The sequence below is a fragment of the Pteropus medius genome, unplaced genomic scaffold, assembly GCF_902729225.1.
Source record: "Pteropus medius unplaced genomic scaffold, Ma_sr-lr_union100, whole genome shotgun sequence".
Classification (NCBI taxonomy): Eukaryota; Metazoa; Chordata; class Mammalia; order Chiroptera; family Pteropodidae; genus Pteropus; species Pteropus medius.
In genome coordinates, this window is record NW_024344436.1 from 2080290 (window position 1) to 2099916 (window position 19627).

The following is a 19627-nucleotide window of genomic DNA, read 5'->3' on the forward strand; positions in this document are numbered from 1 at the left end:
GAGAGAGACAGAGAGAAACAGAGAGAGACAGAGACAGAGACAGAGACAGAGACAGAGACAGAGAAAGCCTGGTGCATTGGGGCACAATAAAATCTAGCTTCGTTGGAAAAATTTGTTTTGAACAATAGTAGGAAATGAGAGATTGGTTATAAAGTATATCCATAGATTAGCTTTTTAAGCTTGTATGCTAGGTTGACATGTCTGGACTTTGCAAATAACTGAAGAATGAGTGTTTGATAGCTTATAGTTAGAACACTTACTTGATGAAAGTACTGTTTCTGAAAGATTTTCTCAGAGGTTATATAAAGTTGAGATTGCATGTCTAGGGGAAGAATAGAGAGAAATAAAGACTTGGAAAGCCCCTTCAGTGAAACTTTGTATCTAGAATGGGACCCAGATACATGGTGGATACCAGTCGAAGGATATAAGTTGATGAGTGTATGAATTAGTGTTCACTACTTCCTAGTACCTAATATGAAGAGAGATTTGTCTGCTTCATTTTACTCAAGAGTCTCCCCTTTATTTTCTCAATGGGAGAGTAAAGACATATTGAAAATATTCTTTGTAAACTCTAAGATGATAAGTATTTTATCCAGTTTTTGAAGTTCTGTGTTCAGCTCAGCGCTATAGCCAAATAAGCACTATTCAAATGTCTTTTGGTAATAAAGAGAAGTATGATCATTCCTGGACTTAGTCTCTGATCTGTGTTCTACTAACCCCCCACTGATACCGTGACTGAGGAAGGCCTTAGATGCTTCTTGTACCTCCAGAAAAGAGGCATCCTACACATACATTTGCATGTCAAACCACCATACAATGGACATTTCCTCTAAGCCATCATGTCTGATGGGAATGAACTTGCATTTTACTGGGGTATTTAATTCTCAAGAACTGACTTCTCATTCTGGTTTATTAGTTCACAGAACATTAAAGCTGCACAAATGGATCAAGGCTTCCAGGGCTTAGTAGAATTTACAAGCAATAACTAGAGTTTTGAAGGCAGCACACACGATTGGAGAGCATCTTACTGAAGAATGGTGAATTGCTGAAGGAGCTCCTGGAGAGTTGTTCTTCTCTGGCATGGGTACTCATGGCTCAGGGAAGAGGGTGCAAAAGGCACTGATTCACACACTCATCCTCTCATCTCAGGCTTTTCACTCTCTCAGAACCACTGCCTGTAAATTGAACATTGTTTGTGTAATTTTTTGACACTTCAACTTACAGCCAGTGGTTCTTAGAAATTCTAAAATAAAAGTGTTTGAAAGTCAATTATTTTTCTACAAGTTGAATTAGGGCTTTATTTTGTTTTGGTTTGTTTTTTATTTTTAAGTAGGAAACAGCCTCTTCTGCCAGGGAGGTAGTCAGTCAAACTTAAGGTCTAATATTCTCTCAGTTTTCTAATTGGAGAACACTAGGTAAATAAATCAGTTGCTTAACCTCCATTTCCCCCATCTGTAAAAAGAGAATAGTGACTTACTCAAATTTTGGTGAAAACTAAATGAGGTGATGTATATAAATCACCTAGCATATTTGAACATAAAATTTGTTAGACTTACAAACCCACACAGGCAATGTTGGACAATTATGGGGCTCCCTACAGTAGTGGCTGCCCTTGTAAAATTTTTACATATAGAGAAATCCAGAATGTGAGTTCTTTCAGCCAAAAAGATATGAAAATAGAAAAAGCAGAGTGTTCAAATTCAACCACCTTTCAAGGGGTGGAGTGTGTGATGGGGCAAAGAAAGACCAGAAGTATCCTTAATGGATGTACCTTCCATTTCTTTCAAGGAGGGGAACAATAGGAGTAAGAAATAAGTTCCCACTTTAAACAATAATTTACAGAAAGGTGTTAGATGGTTTTCAGTTAGATCATACATATTTTTCTCTGTTGTTACGTATTTTGTAAAAATCATTTCTAGTGGAAACATTCCAATGTGTGAATGATTTATGTAGCCATTTCCCTACTATAGGACATTTAATTATTTTCCAGTGTTTTGCTGTAATAAATAACACATTGTTAAATATCTTTACATATAAATCTTTCTCTGAATTTCTGATAATTTCCTCAGGATAAATGTATATGAATGAAATTAATAGATTAAAAATAATTTTAAGATTTCCATTACAGTTTGCCACATATGGCAAATATATATATATATAAGTTATATTCTCAGTAACAGAAAATTAAGTTGCTGGTCTCATGAGCTCCTGGCCAGAATTAAATATTACTTTTAAAAAACACTATTATTTTAAGTGAAATAAGCAGATATCTTATTGCATTGAAATCTATATTTGATCCAGTAAAGTTTGTCTTCTCCTTACTAGCCACGAGCGATTTATATTTTGTGAATACCTGTTTATGCCCTTTGCCTAAACTTTTGAATGGTGGTGTTTTAGTTTGTTTCTTATCATTTTGCAAGGGTTTTAAATGTATCAACTAGAATTTTGACACGTGAAGCAATCAGGATAAGGCAGTGATATCAGGTTTGCTACAATTGTAAATTTTAGGTAATGGAAATTTAATGGGTAGAAATATATTTATAAAAGACCTCAAGTAATGTATGAGTGTCATAGATAGTTCAGTTGGGTAAATATCCATATAAGAATGTACTAAGAATTAAGACTTTAAAAACTTTGGAACTACAGTGTGGACCATTTTGAATGCCAGATTAAGAAATTAAGAAATTCAGTGATTGGTGGGGGAACATTAATACTCCTCATGTGACCTGAGTCAGTGTTTTTTGTTTGTTTATTTATTTTTATTTTATTTTATTTTTTTAACTCTGGCTGTATATTAACACTAAAAATGCCAATGTTCGGGCCCCTCTCTGGACTAATTAAGTCAGAATCTCTACAGCAGAACAAATCCTTTGAGAGATGTTATAGATAAAACCAAGTTTACATAATGGCAGTAGTAGGAAGAAAAGAGAAAGCAATGGAAAGGAAGGAGAGAGCAGAAGAGAGAGAAGGGAAGAAATGGAAAAGAACCTGAAAAGAACAGAACAGAACAGAACAGAACAGAGACAGACTAATAGAAGGAGAAACTGTTAGCAATAATTAGGGTCTGACCTAGGGTAATAGAAGGCAGAAGGAATGGAGGGAACAGATACAAAAATAATACACACGATATTCTAATTTAGCCATAAGCAGAGAGAGATGAAGGTAGATGGAATATATTTTGAAGTCTGATGTAGAGAAAATGCAAAAGCACTTCCAAGGACTTCCATGGGAGTTAACAAGAATTTCATATAGTGATTTCCAGGTAACGGTGAAAACTAAAATAAGGATGAAGGCAGAGTAGAAGAAAAAAAATCTAAGATAACAAATAAATGTAGTACCTAAGTCTATTACCTAGAAAGTGCTTAATATATATGTGTGTGTAAAGAATACATAAAGAAAAGGGAAATTGGGGATAGAATCTTTTCCAGGATCTCCTTTTACTGAGCAGAAGGAAGAAGGCACAAAACTGGGGATGAAAATAGAATAATAAAAAGGCACAAATATATTGTTTGAAGTTTCAAAAAGACAGTGGAGGATAGAATATAAATACAATGGTGGTTGTAGAGAGAGATGAAAATATTTCACTAAGATAGCAACTCTACTATGAAAGTAGACTAAAAGTTTATAAATGGTTAAAGAAACAGTAGAGAAACTTAGGGAAGTAAGTATAAACTATGGCCGGTAAAGAATGGAAGGAGAACTTACAGTAGATTTGTTAAGAGTTTTATTATTTTTTAAAAGATTAAGTGAGATATAACAACGTTTGTGTCAAAGGGGTAGATGCTACAAGAAAAGGAAGAAAAGGAGAGTTTAATTGCTATAATAAACTCTAGGAAAAGGTAGGAGGGAATAGATAATGAGGAGAGGTAGATGACTGGTTGTCAGAAAGAAAGAGAGCCAACTCATCCTCCGATAGAGAAGTAAAAGAGGGAGAATGGTTAAAAACACCAGGAAACATAAAAGTTAGAAGAACGGACACAAGGGATCCAGAAATGGTTAAAGTTAAATTTCTCACTAAAATTGCAGGGTGGGTTATCAGCTGAGAATGTTGGTGTAGGAGCGAGTTCGAAATGTGTTAAGAACCACAGAAAGAAAATCTTGAATAAATCAAACTCTTTCCAGGCAACAGTGAAGACCAAATTAAGGCAGATAGTACAACAGTGTTTTTAAAAACCCACATTCAACACCCTCAATTTGATAAGAGAACAAACAAATATAAAAGGCTACCCAGGTGCATTAGTTATCTATTTTTATGTAACAAATTCTCCCAAAGCTTAGCGGCTTAAAATGTCATACTGTATTGGCATGGCATAACTGAACCATCTACTCAAAGTTTCTAATAGGCTGAAAGCAAAGTGTTGGCTGGACTGTAGTCATTTCAAGGCTTGACTGAGGAAGGCTGTACTTCAAACTTGTATGGTCGTTTGCAGGATTTAGCTCACCAGCACATCTCAAAGTTCATTTCATCAAAGTGTGCACTCTAAGAAGGAAATGGAGGGATTCAGCTAGCAAGACAGAGGACACAACCTGTTGTTGCCTTGTCATGGAAGTGACCTTCCATCAAATTTCTCTTACTCTCTTGATTAGAAGGAGTCACTTGGTCCAGCCCACATTCAGAGAAAGGGGATTAGATAAGCATGTAAATACTTGGAGGCAGGGCTCTCTTGGGGCCTATTAAGTGTCTGGCTATTAGATCAGGATTACACTAGATATGACTTAATGAATATATTTAAAGGTATCCAAGTATATTTCTTTAAATACTTGCTAATTCTGTTTTTTTTTTTTTTAATTATTCTTCTGCTAAAGAATTTAAAACAAATTAAGTCTGGGGCTAAAAAAATATTTATCTTTAAAAGTTGGCTGGTATAGGTATAAATATCAGGAAGGAAAAAGTGATGAGTAAGCAGGAAGAAGAAAAAAGAAGGAAGAAAAGAAGGAAAGGAAAGAAAAATTTTATTTTGAGCCATTATGAGTAAAGATGAGATTTAGAGTCTGATGGTGCTGCTGCTGCAATATCCAAGTAGAGATGAAATGAAGATCTAGGAAGTGAATGTCAGGAATCATAGATGTGGTGCTGGTGGTCATGAGAGATGCTAGCACCACTGGTTATAATGGTAGCATGTACTTGTCCCAGGCACTGTGCTAAGTGCGTCACATAAAAATTACAGTGATGATGATAATGATGATGGCATTCATTAATCATATTATTAGTTTGTTCCAGGTTCTTTATTATTGCTTTACATTTCAATTCAGCTTCACAATATCTCTGTGGTAATACTACATCCATTTCACAAATGCAGAAATTAAGAATTAGATAGTTTAAGTACCTACCTGAGGTCACAAAGCTAAAAAGTGGCACAGTAATGATGGTAATCTGGATCTTGGTGCTGTGAAACCCATTTACGCTTTTAATTGCCTCGTTATAAGCCCAAATTGTTGATAGGGTTGGAAGCCTGAAGTCAGAAAAAAAGTTTGTGAATCTGGTAGTAAAAGTATGATGTTAAAGAGAATATAAAGAGATGAGTACATTTTGGAAGATAAAGAGAGATAAAACTCAGATAGCCTAATGAATGATGATGGTATTAGTTTTAAAAAAGAGGAAGAAAAGAAAGGTGATGGCAAATAGGGAACAAAGAAGAATGGTGGCATATTTTTTTTTTAATTTAAGCAACCATACTTAAACTAATTGTAACGGTTTAGAAAAGATCAGGAAATACAAATTTTCACTGAGAGGAAGAAAACAAATCTCATAGGTCACAGCAAAGTAGGGATGGGAGACTACAGAGTTATAATGTTCCAGAAGATCCCTTTGGTGAGATTTTTGATGGTAAATTTAAGATAATTTAATTATGACTTAATGAGGTCCCTAAGAGAATTTTTCTTCAAGAACTTAGTACATATTGGTGTGTTTTTAAAAATAATCACCACCACTACCACTACACCAAAAACATTGGCCCTCATGATGCTTATAATCTAAAGTTTAGGACTTTAAACCTGGACAATTTTAGAGTGCCCTTTAATAATTTGCTGAGACAATAGGAATAGACTAGAAGTGTTGCAAACAAACTATAATTTATGTTCATGCTATTAATGGATAAAATAGAAAATAAATAAGTAAACAAACAAATAAATAGGAAATTATGTTTATGAGTTCTTCAAAGGAAACAAAATTTATTTGTGTAAGATGATCATGGAAGGATTCTCTACTGAGGTGACATTTAACTAAGACCTAAAAGATAAAAGATTCATGTAAAGAGAGAATAGCAACACAATATAATTCCTGAACTGGGAAATAGCTCTGCCTGTCCAAGGAACTGAAAGAGGCACAGGTCTCTCGAACGCCCCAGTGAAGGATATGGCATGAGAAAAGGCCAAAAAAAGGAGACAGCCAGTGGGTCAAATAGGATTTTATTCTCAGTGCAATAGGAAACCACTGAAGATGTTTAAAGAGCTAGTGAAATTATCCAATTCATGTTAAAAATGTGCAAGGCCAGGGTGTTGCTGTGTGAAAATATTTCATAGGATAGCAAGAATGGCAGTGAAGATTGAGACAAATGACCAGAATCTATACATAATATAGAGATAAAACAATCAGATCTACTGATGGGTAAATGTAGGGATGATAAAGAAAAGAATCAAGAATGACTTCTAGTTGTCTGGTATAAGCAATGGATGGATTAGTGGTGACAATTTCTGAAACAAAGATGCCTTACAGGCAGAACACCCTCTAAACAAGAGGAGTGAGAGCACTGATTCCAGTGTGAGACTTAATTTGGTCTCTCTTTTCCAGTTTGAAAGCAGGAACTAAAACAACCACATTAGCAGTTAGAGTTCTTTGGTGGGAAGCAACAGAAATGGATTCAGGATAGTTTAGGCAAAGGCGATGTATGGAAAAGATAATGGGGACTCACACAATCCAGAAACTAAAGACTCAGGCTTGGAAACAAACAAAAATCAAGGCACTTGCAATGGCAGAAACCAGAAGTGACTGATTTAAGCCACTTCTGGGATGAAATGAAATGACAACCATTTTCGGTGTTTTTGAATCTCCATGCGAGAGATTGTGTTGAGGAAAAGAGTATCTAACTGGCTTAGTTTGTGTAATGTGTTCATCATTTCAGCAGACTATAAACAAAGGGAAAAAGTTTATTTCTTAGATGAAGAGCAGAGAACAGTCACTAGGTAGCCAAAGCAGCATCTGACATGTGCACAGGAAGCTATTGAGAGCAGAGTCTCATAACTGAAATATTCAATGATCCAGCAGCAATCAGGCATCCACCCACTCATTTGAGAAAATCTGAGATGAAGAGGAGAGTTAGGGAGTAAAACTATTCCAGAATTGCACTCTGGAGGGTCACAAGTACAGGGCCAAACTCCTGCCTTCCTGGATGCAAAGGGGAAGAGTCATTTTCCGCAAACCACTTTACTCCACTCTGATATAAAAATAAAACAATTACTAGCATTTTAATCAGATATATTTAATTTTCTTTTTGGTCTGCATTTGGTGATAATCCAGGGGAATTAGTGAACCTGGGTCCTCTTCACTACACTGAACTGATTTAGCTAATGATCTGTTAATGAGTTGTTAATCACTTATTCAAATTGGAAGTTGGGTGACTGAGCAGGTGCTAAACCTGGAGGAAGAATTTGCTTCAATAAAACCTTCCAATTTCTATTTGACTGAAAGCAAGCTCTCCTTCCTTTCCCTTAACTTTTTTTCCCGCTCTCTCTCCCTCTGTGTGTATATGTGTTTCTCTCACATTCTGGCAGGATCTTGAACAAATTTGGCTCTTGTGTCATGCAGTGCTGATAGCCAGGATGTACTAGTCTTGAATGTTGTATCTTATTTGATGAAGAAGACAGGAATTATAACAGCATTTGGGCTACACCAAGTAGAAAACCATTCAACTTCACAAAAGAAATAATTGATCTGTCAATAAGTCTTCTGCCAACAACCAACTGTAAAATTCTAAACAATTGTATAGGTATATAAAAACATTTTCACGGTCACAATCACGTTTGATCAGAAAGAGCAACCGTTCAAGATGAGGTAATGAGGCACTTTCCAGATGATATGATGGTGGCTGAAGAAGGTTAAGAAATTAAGATGACTTAATTTACAAAATGACAGAACTGGATTTTAATACAGGTGTGACTGACTCCAAATTCTCAGTACTGGCCCATGCTGCCTTTCCTAAAATTGAGGAAACATTTTTAAAGGAATAAAATCGATAGCATGTTTCATGCATGAAATACATATTTAGTTCCTATATTAGTGTTTATTAAACTACAGACAGGAGAAAGTCTCCTTCAGGAATACTAGGGACATTAGTTAAAATTCCTGAGCTCCATTCCAGATCTACCAGATCAGTCCCATGAATCTGTATTTTATAGACTTTCCAAGCAGCTTTTATGCACACTAACATTTGGGAATTTTAGTCTCTCACTGATCATTTTACCCATTACCATGACCAACACTTTAATAAGATTAATGACCTAGTGTCTCTACCTGGAGTATATTAGAAGCATAACATTAGAAAATGAAATGAGGAAGAAAAGGAAAGACTTTTTTGAGGCCAGCACGCATATCAGCAGAGGTGATATCTATTAAGCCTATTGAGAAATAGAAAAAAAAGAACAATAAAATGTAGATATAGTCTTATATTGATTACGGCAAAGCACAATAAAGAAAATTAATTAAGCCCATCCACTCAATGGGAAAACTTTTAAAATTATATTCAGTATTCTTTCTCTGTGAATACCAGGAGAGACATAATACATGTTTGTAAATATCCGTAAAACAACTTTATACTAAAACTTATTTTTAGTATCTGTAGAGACAAAAAAAAAATTTCCTTAAAAGTTTCCTGGAGTAATCAGAATATGTAACTATAAGTTAAAATGCCAAAGCTCAAATCCCAACACTAACGACAATCAATTTTGTAAACATGGACAATTTTCTTAACTTCAATTTCTTTCTTAACTTTGGTTTCTCCAAAGGTATAAAATGATCTAAGTTGTGAAGATAAACTAAACAATGGATGGGAAAGTCTTATGCATATAGAAAAGCATTGTATGGAAATTAGATGTTATGAGTATCTTTAAAATTCCCATACAATATTTTATTCTCTGATGGTTCTGGATTCATAAAGTATCATAGTGTTCTATTTATTAGCTAGTATATGGATGCAGGACTTATCTATTAAATAAATATAACCATGAGTCCAATGAAATAAATCACCAGAGCATTCATGTTCCTGGCCCCTGTTCCTAGTTAAAATGAGTGACCTTGGGCAAAAATCTCTTCACTTATTATAAGGTTTCTTATCTTCAGAATGGGAATGAAAGTCCCTACAGGGTGTATATCAAAAAGCAGGTCATAAGAGTAGTGGAGAATGTCTTGAAAAACTAAACTCTTTGAACATTCCTATTTTCTAGATGTAAAAAGGTATTATTATAAGGTGTGAAAAGTATTTTCCTTGAAGTGGTTGATCATCAGAGCTTGTAGGTGACCCAGACAACTTGTATGATTGATTCTTTTATAACTGAAGATAAAAATCCCAAAGTCATTGACAAGTTCTGTGGAAGACTTTCAGAGTTTAGTTAATTTAGGGAACTACAAGAATGCATATTTGTCGTTGTTTACTTGCTTTTCTCCTTCATTTTGTTGTATGTGTGTGCATGCATGCATGTGCACATGTTTGTGTGTTTTCCTGATTCAATATTTATTCAAATTCATGGGCTGAAAAAAATTAACTAGGGCAGAGGTTTTAAAAGGTGAACAGTATTTTTAAACCTATTTTATTCTGCTGAGCCCTAAGTTTTCTCATTTTCTAGAGGAAAGGGGGTGCTCGAGGTCTACTGACCAGCAAGTTTTGTTCACAAAAATAGAAACGGAAAATTTTAAAGCCAAAGGAAAAATAGGTAAGCCCATCACTACAACAAAAGGTGCTAGTTTGTTTTTTTTTATTAACTTTTTATTGGCAAATAAAATATGAAAGAACAAAAGAGCCACATATTCTAATACATACTTTGGGATTACGCATGATCGTCTGATGTGCATTTGCCAGGTTTATTTACTTTGTGGTTCCAAGATACCTACCAGTCGTGTTTTATTTTTTTCCCCAGAACCAGAAGGGAAATTTCATTTTATTCTGAAGTCATATATTTTAATAATACTTACATGAAGTCATCTTGATAACTTCTTTAATATATTACAAGTATAAATATTTTACCCCAATCAAGGAATTAAAATTTGCTTTCACTTTTTTTTTTTCCAGGAGCATTGATTCCTGTTAGAGAATTAAGGCCCAGTGCTCTGAATGGTTAACCAAAATTACATTTTAAAACAGGTAAAGGGGCTTGGTTAAGGGACATTTAGATTTCCTCTGTGTCGGAAAATTCTGCCAACTCCCATCCTTTAAAGATAAATGCATTTATTATACTGATCAGAGAAAGAGATGTAGTGAATAAATGAAAATTACTAAAGAAAGGGAGATAAATGACAATTGAGACAATGATTTGTTTTACCACAACGAAATTCATTATCAATTTCTAGAGAATTGTCTGTTGTGTCATGGTAGATGCAGTGTTAATATTCTTTAAGGCTCTCTCAGAGCCAGTGCTATGCTACCAACCTAAATAAACGAAAAGGCAAGTTTAATTAACACCTGTCGCTGACCAGTTATTAACATTTTCTAATAAGGGTATTACAGGAAAAATTCCAAGAGGTCAATTTGTATTTCAAGAGTGGAATCAAAAGAGAGATAACTTACTTGAAAGCAGAGTGCTTGTGGTAAGAGCAGGTGAAGTCCACTTCAATTTGGCATGCCTTTGTTAAGCATCTTCTGTGTTATAGATATCATCGTTCAAGGAGCTCATTGTCTAGTAGAAGAAACTGTTAAGGAAATAAATAAATTCAACAAACATTTGTCAAAGCAATTTGGTTAGATGTATATATAAGATACAAAGGAAAAATTGATTAACCCTTCCTGAAAAACTAAAACCAGGGAAGGGCTTGATTTAGAAGCATGACTGTGGGAGAAAAATATGATACATGAGGTAAGCTCCAAGCGGAAAACATACATGAACAAAAATATGATACAATAAGGGAAGCTCCAAGCGGAAAACATACATGGACAAAGGCTCGGAGGTGTAAAATACATGGAAAGTTCTCTGGAAAACATGGGTTCATATTGGTAGAGAATAACATTCCTGGGAGAAGAAGAGATTTGAGAGACAAGCAGGACCCTATAAAACAGAACCTTATATTAGGAAAATATTGATGGGCATTTGAAGTGCAGTTATATGATCGAACTGCATTATATAAACATTGTTCCGGCAGCTTTGTAGAGAATTAAGAGTGGACACACAGAGGGGAAAAAATGTCATAGATGATAGAGGCTTTGTTTATCCTCTTGTAAGCAAAACAGTTGCAACAGAAACATGGAGTAAACTGCAAGGAAAGCCACCTAAGATCTAGATAAACGAGCCCTATAACTAGGGAGAGAAATAAGAAATAACACTGCAACAGGAGGAGATAGAATGGGGCATGGATGAGAGGCTGCCTGGTCCAGCAGCTGAGTGGGATAGAGGCTATGGTAGCAACAGCAGGCAGCTACAGACACCTCTTAAAGGGGCCGGGTCTGCGAGTGACAGACCTGCTCTCTCTGAGCACCAGTGCAAGGTCAGCTGTGCGGGAGGCACCAGGGACTTACAGGGGAATACTGTGTTTTCGGAGTGACGGGCAGAGACTAGGATCTCTCCTGGACAGAACTGCCGACAATATCCATTGTTCCTCTGTTGAGCAGATGCAGTGCCACCATAGCTGAGAGGTCATCAAACTGGATAACAGAGGTCACTCTGCCCAGAGGACTCCCTGAAACTCTGCTTTCCCCAACTCGCAGCCTCTCCTAAGCCACATCCAGGTGTACCTTGGTGAGTCAGGTGCTCCTTACTCAGCAGAGCCAAGACTCACATTAGTGGCAGCCGACTGTGGAGGGAACTATAAACACAGCATCTGTGGATGGCTTGCTGAATCTTATCAGGTGGCCCCAGAGGGGCACAGGCTGGGGCCAAACTTGGCCTGCAGCTGAACCCCTCTCAGGACTGTGCCACTGGACACCTACTACACAAAGCCACACTAATAAGACCAGGAGATTTAGGAGCTTTGCTTAGTACATAGAAACAGACATAGAAGACAATCAAAATGGGAAGATAAAGAAGCAGAAACCATATGAAAGAACAAAACAGAGGTCCAGCTATAATGTTGTCAAGCAATCTAACAGATGCAGAGTTCAAAACACTGGTTATAGTCTACGGCCATACCAACCTGAACAAGCCTGATCCCATCTGATCTCGGAAGCTAAGCAGGATTGAGCCTGGTTAGTACTTGGATAGGAGACCACCTAGGAAGACCAGGTGCTGAAGGCATAAAAAATAAAAAAAATAAGGGATTGTAAGCTGACAAGGTTCTTGCAATCTGTGAGGTCAACCAAAGGTTGCCTCACCTAAAAATAAATAAATTAAATAAATTAATAAATCAATAAGTAAATAAAATAAAATAAAATAGACACTGGTTATAAAGATGCTTAATGAACTTAGAGGAAGTGTAGATGAATTCAGCGAGAACTTTAACAAAGAGATAAAAACATAAATATAGAAAAGGGAATTATAAAAGAGAAGCAGTCAGAAATGAAGAACACTTTATCCGAGATGAAGAGTATATTAGATGAAATCAACAGAGTGAATAAAGAAGGGGATCGAACTACCGATATAGAAAACGGGAAGGCCAAGGACACTCAATCAGAATGCCAAGAAAAAAGAAGCCAAGACTATAATAATAATTTAAGAAGCCTATGGGACATAGTAAATGTAAAAGTGTCTGTGTCATATGGGTACCTGAAGGTAAACAAGATGTTGAAGAGCTACTTGAAGAAATCATGATAAAAAACTTCCATCACCTGGTGAAGGAAATAGACATACAACCCCTAGAAGCTCAGAGAGTCTCAAGAAAACAATGTACATCAAAACCCTTCCTTGACCCCAAGAATTACCTTAACCTAAATTGTTATTTTTATCCCCCTCTTGACAAGCATATCAGAGAGATGTCTATATTCTCGATATTATTTCACCATATCTCATTCAATCCTCAAGTCACTTCCATTTGACTCTAATTCTTATACCTAACTCTCCACTAAAACATCTTTTACTAGGAAAACCAATGCCCTTGAAGTTTTTAATCTAAATAATTTTTATCGGTTTCCATATTAATTAAAACTGTTTTAATATCTGAAACATTCTTTTCTTGAGTTCCTGTGAAGTTTGTGCTAGATTTTCACTATATCCACTAGATATCCCCGCTTCGCACCCTTAGCCTACTCTCAGAAAATGTTGGAGTCGCCCAAGATGCAGTCATAGTCTTGTTTCTCCACTCAAACTGTTTTGTGTTTCTAGACAAAGGATCAACAACCTTTTTCTGTCAAAGACCAGAGAGTAAATATTTTATTCTTTGCGGACCATATATTCTCCATGGTAGCTACTGAAGTCTGTCATTTTAAAGTAAAAGCAGCCATAGAAAAATATAAAAATTAATAGATGTGGCTGTATTCCAATAAAACCGTATTTACAAAATAAGCCAGCAGGCTGGACTTGCCCCATGGAATTTGCCAGTCCCTAGTCTAGATCATCTCTTCCATATCCATGGTTCTAATTGCTAATTAGAGATGAATCAAAAACTTATATCCATCCATGACCTTCTTTAAGTTCCCAGTTGACATTTGAGATTTGCACTGGAATAATTAAAAGGAAATACAGACTCGGCAAATTTTCTCATGATTAAAACTAAAGTCCTAACAATGACCCATGAAGATCCTATGTGACACGCACACCCACTCATTAATTTTAGACATAATCCTTCTTATTCCACCCCCATTCACTCCACTCCAGTCTTACAGTCTGCTCGCTGTTCCTTAGGTATGAGCATGCCGAATAGTCTTTTGCTTTAGGGCCTTTGCACTAGCTTTTCCACTTACCTGAATACTCCATTACAAGATATCCGTGGGACTAGTTAATTCACCTCCTTCAAATCTTTGCTCAAATGTTAGTTTCTCAGTGTAGGCTACAGCACCTACCCTATTTAAAATAGCATCTTCCATACTTTGACAGCCTCAATTCCCCTTACCCAACTCTATTTCTATTTCTAGAACATTTACTTTCCAAAATGTAATCTCACTTATTTATTGTATTATTTTTGCCTGCTTCACCTCACAAGACTGTAAGCTCCAAGAGGGCAGCAATAGTCTGTCTATTTTATTCTCTGATATATCCCAAGAGCCTCGACAAGTGCCTGGTACCTAGTTCAATTCAATAAATATAAGAACAATAAATGAATGAAAATATCTAAAGCCAAACTGATAATGCTTAAAATTAACCTTAAGGTAAAGGCCAAAATTCTAGCTTCTACTTACCATTCAGCCCCATTTAGTACTCTATCTATTCTTGCTACAGTTGCCCTTCTTTCAGTTCCTAAAGTGCATCGCGATCCTTCACTCCCAAAAGACCTTGCACGTACTGTTCCCTCGGATTGGAATGCCATTCGCTTTGCCTAGCTAACTCTTAGACGTCTTTTAGACCCAACTCAGTCAACACTTTCTTAATGAAAACTTCCTTAACTTTCCTAAGTCAGGTACCAATAATAAATGTTTTCACAGTGCACATTTTTTGTGTGTGATTTCTATATTGTTTATCTCCTTCACAGCAAGTACAAACTCTGTGAGGATAGAAATGTTATCTTCTCTCTCATTCTCTCTCTGTGTAACTCTCTATCTCTGTCTCTGTCTCTCTCTCACACAGACATACATACACACACACACACACACACACACACACACACACACACACACACAACAATCAATCTGAGCATGCAGCAAAGTGGTTGGCACATAGTGGGCACTCATAGTGTGAGGAAAAAAAGAAAGAAAAAAAATCCCAGGTACAATACTTGAATAAGATGAATGGTGTTATCTCTAACTAAATTAAGAAAAGTAGATTGAATAATGTATTTTGGGTTTAATTTTTTGAGCTGGACATGCTTATATATTGAATTATTTGTTACTTATTTATGTAGTACTAGAACTTGTAAGAAATCAAAGCCATGAATAGAGATTTTAGAATGATCATGGTATTGCGTTGGATGATTTTCCCTAGTAAGAATGAGCCGAATGAAGAAAAAAGTCAGGGAATAGTATCCTGATGAATGGCCTTATTTAGGTCTGACAGATATAGATGCCTCAGCCAAAGGACTGAGAAGTGATTAGAGGAAGAGGAGAAATAGCAAAGACATTAGCAAGGAAACAATGAAAGGAAATTAGATTGAAGGGTATGTCAATGTTGTCAAACGCTACAACATAGAAATTGTTTAATAAAGCCCGAAAAGTATAAGAGATATTTCAGTAAAATGGTAGAAATAGAAGTTAGATGGCTATAGGCTGAGAGGTGATTAAAGGTGGAGGAAGTAGGAGAAAACTATGATGTAACAATTTCAGGGGCTTGACTGTGGAAAAAAAAAAAAAGGAACAGCATTGTAAAATGAGGATAAGCATGAACTGACTTAATTTATTATACTCTCCTTCCCAAGAATATTTGAATTCTCTCCTTAGCTTTATTGAATTATAATAAACAGTTTCTCACATTTACGTTATATAATTTAATGAGTTTTGTTTTCATTTTTAATTGGTATACAATAATATATTTATTTCATTTGTGCAACATAGTGATTAGAGATCTATATAACTCAGGAAGCGATCACCCCACTAAATCAAGTACCCCTCTTCCTCCTTACATATTTGTTAGAACACTGTTGACCATTTTCCTTATTTTGTCTACTTTGTAACTATCAATTTGTACCTCTTAATCTCTTTGCCCTTTTTCAACATCCCCCCAACTCCCCCTCCTGTCTAGTAGGCCTCAAAATAATCTCTGTATCTATGAGTTTGTTTTAGTTTCCATTGTCATTGTTGTTTATTTTGTTCTTTAGATTCCACATGTACATGAAATCATGCAATATTTTTCTTTTTTTATCTAACTTATTTCATTCAGCATAATACCCTCTAGGTCCATCAAGACAATATCTTTTCCCATCCCCTTCCTTTTAGTCTGTGTTTGTCCTTTAATCTGAAGTGAATCTCTTGTAGGCAGCATATGTAGAGGACTTGTTTTCTTATCCATTCAGCTTCCTGATCTTCTAGTTGGAGCACTTAATTTTTTTCCATATGAGGTACTTGTTGATAGGAATGTAGTTATTACTATTCTTTATTCATATTTTTGATACTTTTTTTTTCTTAAAAAAGTCCTTCCAATATTTCCTGTAATACTGGCTTGGTGGTGACAAATTCATTTAGCTTATTTTTGTCCGGAAAGATCTTTATCTGTCCTCTGACTCTAAGTGATAGCTTTCCTGGGTAAAGTATTCTTGGTTGTAGATACTGGCTTTCAACACTTTAAATATTTTGTGCCAAGTCCTTTTGTCCTGTAAAGTTTCTTTTGAGAAATCAGCTGCTTGTCTTATGGGAGCTCCCATATAGGTAACAAACTCTTTTTCTCTTGCTGCTTTTAAGATTCTCTCTTTGCATTTAAAATTTGGCATTTTAATTATGATGTGTCTTGGTGTGAGCCTCTTCGAGTTCATTTTTTGGGGACTCTCTGAGCTTCCTGGGTTTGAAAGTCTATTTCTTTCACCAGATTAGGGAAGTTTTCCATCATTATTTCTTCAAATATATATGCAACTTCTTGGTCTCCATCTTCAGGTACCCCTATGACATGAATGTTGTTACCCTTAATTTTATTCCATGGCCTCCTTAAATTATAATTATATTCTTGGTTACTTTTTTCTTAACATTCTGACATTCTGATTGACTGTCCTCTATATCAGTGGTTCAATCCTCTTCTTTATTCACTCTATTTATTCCATCTAATATATTCTTCATTTCAGGTAATGTATTCTTCATTTCTGACTGGTTCCCTTTTATAATTTCCATTTCCATTTATGTTTTTTATCTCTTAGTTAAAGTTCTCACTGAATTCATCTACACTTCCTTTAATTTCATTGAGCATCTTTATAACCAGTGTTTTGAAGTCTGCATCTGTTAGATTGCTTAACTCCATTTTTCCTGGATCTCTGCTCTGTTCTCTCGTATGATTCCAGCTTCTCTGTCTTCCAATCCGGGCTGCCTTTCTATGTCTGTTTCTATGTACTAATTAAAGCTTCTAAGTCTTCCAGCTTTATTAGTGTGGCTTTATGTAGTAGGTTTCCAGTGGCATAGTCCTGAGATGAGTTCAGCTGCAGGCCAAGTTTAGCCCCAACTTGTGCCCCTCTGGGGCCTCTGGGGCCACCTGGTAAGATTCAGCAAGCTATCCACAGATGCTGTGCTTATATTGCCTCAAGAAGCCGTGCCAGAAACCAAGGTTATTTGCCACCAATGTAAGTCTTGGCATTGCTCAGCAAGTGGCACAGAACTCCTCAAGGACACAGCTAGATGTGACTTGTGTAGATCTGGGAGTTGGGAGAGGTGGAGATTCAGGGAGTCTTCTAGGCAGACTGACCTCTGTTATCCAGTTTGATGACATCTCAGCTATGGCAACGCTGTGTCTGACCGCTGGGAGGTGGGAAGGATCAACAGAGAAACAATGGATACGGCCAGCACTTCTGCCCGAGAGAAAGCCTCACCTCTGACCTTCGCTCCGACAACTCAGTGTCCCCCTGTAAGTCCCTGGTGTTCCTGGAGCAGCCAACCTGGCTCTGGTGCTCAGAGTGAGCAGGTCCATTACCGCGAAAGTCCGCTCAGACAGGGCCCCTTTAAGAGGCATCTGCAGCTGCTGGCTGAAGCTGCTGTAGTCTCTATCCCACTAAGCCACTGTGGATCGGACAGCCTCAATATCTTCACCCTCTCCTACCAGCAACCATTGTAAGGTGATTTCTTATTTCTCTCCCTAGTTGTAGGGCTTCTGTTCCTCTAGACCCTCAAGCGATTCTTCTTACTGTTTGCTCTGTGATTCCATCTCATCTTTGATGTGGTTGCAAGAAGGAATGAATGAAGCTTCTATAATCTATGCCATTTTACCAAGTTTCCCCTCAAAGGCAAGAATATTTGAATTTTTAAAAGATGATAAAATGAATACTGACGACTTATTGAAAATGTCATCATGGATCATGTGCTAAGCTAAACCGTTATATTTATTTACCCTTAGAAGGGAAGTATTGTTTTCTTAGTGTTTCATATGAGAACAATAAGAGATTAAAAGTTTAGGTAACTGTCTTTCAAATCATACAGCTAATAAATGATGTACCTCCAGGAATTTAAACACAGATCTATACAACACCAATAGCTGTTTTTAACCATTAAAACAGGTTTCCCAAATACAGTTATCTTCATGTCTTTTCATTTTGTTGCCTCAAACCCTTAACTGTGTACCATCTTTATCACTATTTAATACTTTTCTTTGAATCACTCATTTTTCACTGTTGATTAGATTTATGTCCAAGGGTTTATTTTTCATAAAGAAAAATACTCATCATTTGTACTTTATTAAATAATTTATTACATTTGTATTTAATAAATGTTGAACAAGTTTATTTAGACATGGATGGACTCATAATATTAATAAACTTTTCTTAAACAATTTAAGTCACATTTACTAATTCAGAATAACTGATTCTTTTAAATGCTTCAACTACCTTAAATAACAAGTGAAATATACACACAATTATTATCTAAATTTTCTGAAAAAAAATTGTGCTCACTGTGCTCACTCTAAAACCTATTCTAAATTATAGGCATCATGGAATTAGTTCATTGCCTCATTATTTATGCACTTGTGTTTATACTTACCTATAGTCATCCTCATATGATACCTTCTTAAGGTTGTTTTTAAACTTATTCAGATATTTTCTTAATATTGTAATAATTTTATCAGACAAAAAGGATAAATGATATTATCTCAGACCAGCCAAGATTACAGGACCTGGATTATAAATTAATGGATTCTTGGTCTGGGTGCAAAATGTAGCTGCTTTTCTCAAATGTGACTCAAACTTGAGCTCTATAATGTCAGATTGAGTTTCTTTCCATATCTTAACTAGTTATGTTGATAAAGCATTTGGGTCCACATTTTTTATTTACTTTTAAGTATTTTGCCAATTAGAACCTTTTTCTAGAATAATATTCACTTGAAATCTTGTTTTCCTATTATTGTCTGGCTGTCTCACTACCATATTATATTTCCCTGCCATTATTCTGCCTCATAACACATTTACTAATTTTATTACATTATTAAAAACAAATGTAGGCCTTAAAAGCATCTTATTCCTATTAGAAGTGTCAGTTGGAGGTTGCTATATACTTGGTGATGCAGAATTAATTGCACATTTAGACTTCTTTTAGGAGAATAGGTTATTTGACACATAATATCTTGAAACAAACTAAAATTTGATAGTAAGTGATAATTTGTGGTTATTAACCAACATATCCTTTTCTAACTGATAAGCCACCAGAATACATATGATCCATTTTACAGATTAGTTTTTAATGAGTTCTTGATACAGCTCCCAATTTATCTAGAACTATTTGAC

The 19627-nt window shown here is 35.8% G+C and overlaps 1 pseudogene; it reads left to right on the plus strand.

Annotated features, from left to right (window-relative positions):
- The first annotated feature begins 12313 nt into the window (after positions 1-12313).
- Positions 12314-12432, plus strand: LOC120610568 (uncharacterized; annotated as a pseudogene).
- The last annotated feature ends 7195 nt before the right edge of the window (positions 12433-19627 follow it).